We start from the raw sequence: 3719 nt of genomic DNA, 5'->3' as shown, positions 1-3719 counted from the left end.
GAGTGTGCTGCTGTCCTTTGGGCGGAGATTGCCGACCTTTAGCAAAGGACTGTTAAGTCTGTCCCCCTAGCTGCGATGGAGAAAGGGTTTTATAGCCCCTACTCCATTGTACCCAAGAAGGGTGGGGAGCTCAGACCGATCCTGGATTTGAGGGTACTGAATCAGGCCCTTCACAGATTCCACTTCAAGATGCTCACCATGAAACATGTTAAGGTACCAGGATTGGTTTGCGACTATAGACCTGAAGGACGCGTACTTCCGTATCTCGATCCTTCGAAGTCATACCATTCCTGCGGTTCGTCTTCGAGGGGAAAGCATTTCAAAACAAGGTCCCTTTGGGCTGTCCCTGTCTTTACCAATGCTGCAGTGGCTGCCCTTGCCCCCTTGAGGGAAGTGGGCATTCACATCCTCAACTACCTCGATGAATGGCTAATTTTAGCTCACTCTCGAGAGTTAATGTTTGCACAGAGGGGACATGGTTTTCGAGCACCTAGCCTGTCTGGGAATTCAGGTCAACTGGGTAAAGAGCAAGCTCTCCCCTGTGCAGAGCATAATTTTTCTCTGTGTAGAATTGGACTCGTCACCGTGACAGCCCACCTCACAGTAGATTGTGCTCGTTCAGTGCTGAATTGCTTGAGAATGTTCAAGTACAAAATAACAGTCCCTCTCAAATAATTTCAGATGCTCCTGGGTCATATGTCATCTTTGGCTGCGGTTGCACCACATCGGTTGAAGCATATGAGACCTTCAGCACTGGCTTCATGCCTGAGTCCTGAGATGGGCATGGCGCTGTGGCACGCATAGTGTGGCCATCACACAGGAGTATCGCCGCAAGTTCAGCCCTTGGAAGGATCTTTCATTTTTATGGGCAGGGGTGCCCTTAGAAGAAGTGTCCATACGCATCGTTGTAACAATCGATGCTTCCAAGACAGGCTGGGGTGCTGTGTGCAAGGGACGTGCAGCTTCAGGGACCTGAACAGGTCCTCATCTGCACTGGCCTATCAGTTGCATAGAGTTGTTGCTATGCTTCGAGCTATGAGGAGCAGAGGCACAACCTGCACATTTGTTGAGGGGTATGCAAGATCAATGTGTATATTTTATCCCCTAGCACTAACCCTCACAGAAAAATATCTGTGTCAATGACCAAAAGTCCAATAACTAGCTTGCGCATGGAAGGATACAAATTCAGTGGAAAAAAAGAGTGAACCCCTCCCTCATTTTCAATACACTGTAAAAAGTAATCACTGAATCTACTTAAGAAAAGCGAGTAAACCTAACTAATTTTTACAAATTTGTTGAATTTACTTAATTACACTGTGTTATGTGAACTTTCAGGTGGATGCAATAGTAAAACTGAACAACTTTAATAAACAGTACTTAAGAGCATCTAGTTTGTTGGATTAAAGGTATGTTTCCATTGTCTGGTGCAAAGAACAATGAATACAGTTTTAGAGTGAATACAATTTGAAATGGTTAAGGTTTTCTTTTAGTTTTTTTTTTACAGATAGGGTTCTGAATCTTTTTTTCTTCAAGCTGTCAAATAACAGTAAGATTTCAGCTTTTTGGCTTGCCCACAAGCTGTTGCTGCCTCATAATCTAGTAGAGCGTTTCAAGATCATCAAATTTATATTAATAACTTCATATATTTACTGGATTTTGGTAATTGCAGCATATGACAAAAACATGAATGTGTTCTGCTACTCCTATTTCTTCAATGTGTTGGGAGTCCCTGCGTATGTGTAATGTGAACGTGTACAGGTGATTGGAGACAACATTAAAAAAAATAATATATATATATATACATTTCCCCAATCCTACTATATGCCGTAATAACTTTAGACCAGTAGGTGGCGGAAGTGCACTAGTAGGTGGTGGAAGGTTGGTTTAAACAAAACATCACAAGAAGAAGACAACAAACTGAACTTCAGAGTCAGATTGTGTTTGAAATGTGGCCGCAAGATTAGGTAAGTTTTTGGTGATCTACTTATAAACTATATTGTCACAGTACCAGCTATAGTTTTTGAGGAAAAGAAAAAGCAGATTTCATTAGTTTTTACTGACGAGCATTCCTGTAACCATCAGTTAGCGTACTAAATAGCCAGTGGCTTACAAGCTAGATTACAAACATCAATCTTCCTCTTTACTGCTAGTTATAACATGAAATAAACGTGAGTAAGCAGTTTTATGTAATCCGTTTTTCAGTATTTAATGTTTGAACAAATGTCATGTGCTCTTTTGGGGGGACTTAAACTCATGCAGTGGAAGTGGAAGTTCTACTTGTTTATTGAGTGAAAAGAGAGCTCAACTGCTGAAAAACGTATTAAAATAGGGAAGCTATGGAATATGAAAATTCTCCAATTCCATGTTTCCACATAGTACATGCTTATTCACATAGGTGTGCTTAATGAAAAATCATACTTTGCAGTTTTGTGAAACCCTGCACAGAATAAGTAGATATTCATTATATTTTATGCTGAATGCTTGTGCTTTGAGTGATATTAAATATTAGTTTTTTAAATAATTGTACAGACATCTGACATCAATGGGCGATGAACAGCAGTTCTCCACGGCCTTCCACTCTTCCTTGAAAAGGAGGACCTTACTGATTTTTACAAGACATGTTTTGTAAGTAATTTTGTCTGTTATATTCTGGTTATTTAGCATAATGCAGACAATTCTCGAGACCTGGCAAGAAAAAAATCAGGACACAGAAACAATATAAGACAGAAAGGAATAAAGACTTCTAGAAAAAAGGAAAGGGAATGTATAATAAAAGAACAAAGTTGGAAAGAAGAGAAAAAAATACTTAAAGGGTTAGTTCACTCAAAAATGAAAATTCTGTCATTAATTACTCACCCTCATGTCGTTCCAAACCTATAAGACCTTTGTTCATTTTCGGGACACAAATTAAGATATTTCTAATGAAATCCAAGAGCTTAGGAGCCAGCGTTCTGACGTAGAACACGCATGCACTGTGCCTTGTTTACAAGCAGAGGAATGCACAAGCATTCTCAGATTTCATCAAAAATATCTTCATTTGCGTTCCGAAGATGAGAGAGTAATTAATGACATAATTTTAACTTTTTTAAAGAAGAGTAAGAAAAATAATGTGAAGAAAGAAAATAAAAATTAGATAACAAGGAGTCTGACAATTTAGATGAAGGAAGAGTAAAGGAAACAACACAGAGGAAAGAAGTCAGAAAGCAAAGACAGAAAAGAATAAAGATAAGTAAGTGAAAGAAATATAAAAATCAAACAGGATGTTTGAAAGAAATAAAGAAATCAGATAAGCAAGAGAACAAAAAAAAGGAGTCTAATATATGAGTGATAGAGACGTGAAAACCACTCGTTTAAGACATGGCCTATGAGAGTGCTCTCTTGATCATGGTTTTCTCGTCAGTCTTTAGAAATCACACAAAAGAGAATATATATGTCAGTATTTAACCAAAATGCTGTTTTTTTAACACTTTTCAAATGTCAAAGCAGCAGTTTCAGAATAGATTATTGTATAGCTGGCAAACTGTTCAGTTTGTCTTGTCTTTTTGTACAACAGATTGAATGTCTGTTTTATTTTATTTCTGGGATCCATTGCTATGCTCAGTTTGAAAAGGCCTTTATATCTAAACATAATACACAGATATGAATTTGTTTACAAATGTTTAACCTGAATATGTACTCTTAAAATGTAATTACTTATTTTTGTCATATTGTACTCCTGT

The 3719-nt window shown here is 38.1% G+C and overlaps 1 long non-coding RNA gene across 1 annotated transcript in view; it reads left to right on the top strand.

Moving 5' to 3' along the window:
• The first annotated feature begins 1926 nt into the window (after positions 1 to 1926).
• The window catches only part of LOC107556422 (uncharacterized), a 2678-nt gene continuing 885 nt past the window's right edge, over positions 1927 to 3719 (top strand). The window contains exons 1-2 of the long non-coding RNA XR_001605280.1: positions 1927 to 1964; positions 2530 to 2625. This is a non-coding gene — a long non-coding RNA (uncharacterized lncRNA). The remainder of the gene's footprint in view (positions 1965 to 2529; positions 2626 to 3719) is intronic.

This window comes from Sinocyclocheilus grahami, unplaced genomic scaffold (genome assembly GCF_001515645.1).
Source record: "Sinocyclocheilus grahami isolate Dianchi unplaced genomic scaffold, SAMN03320097.WGS_v1.1 scaffold567.1, whole genome shotgun sequence".
NCBI lineage: Eukaryota > Metazoa > Chordata > Actinopteri > Cypriniformes > Cyprinidae > Sinocyclocheilus > Sinocyclocheilus grahami.
Note: the sequence above shows the minus strand (reverse complement) of the source record. Positions and strands in the feature narration are given on the sequence as shown.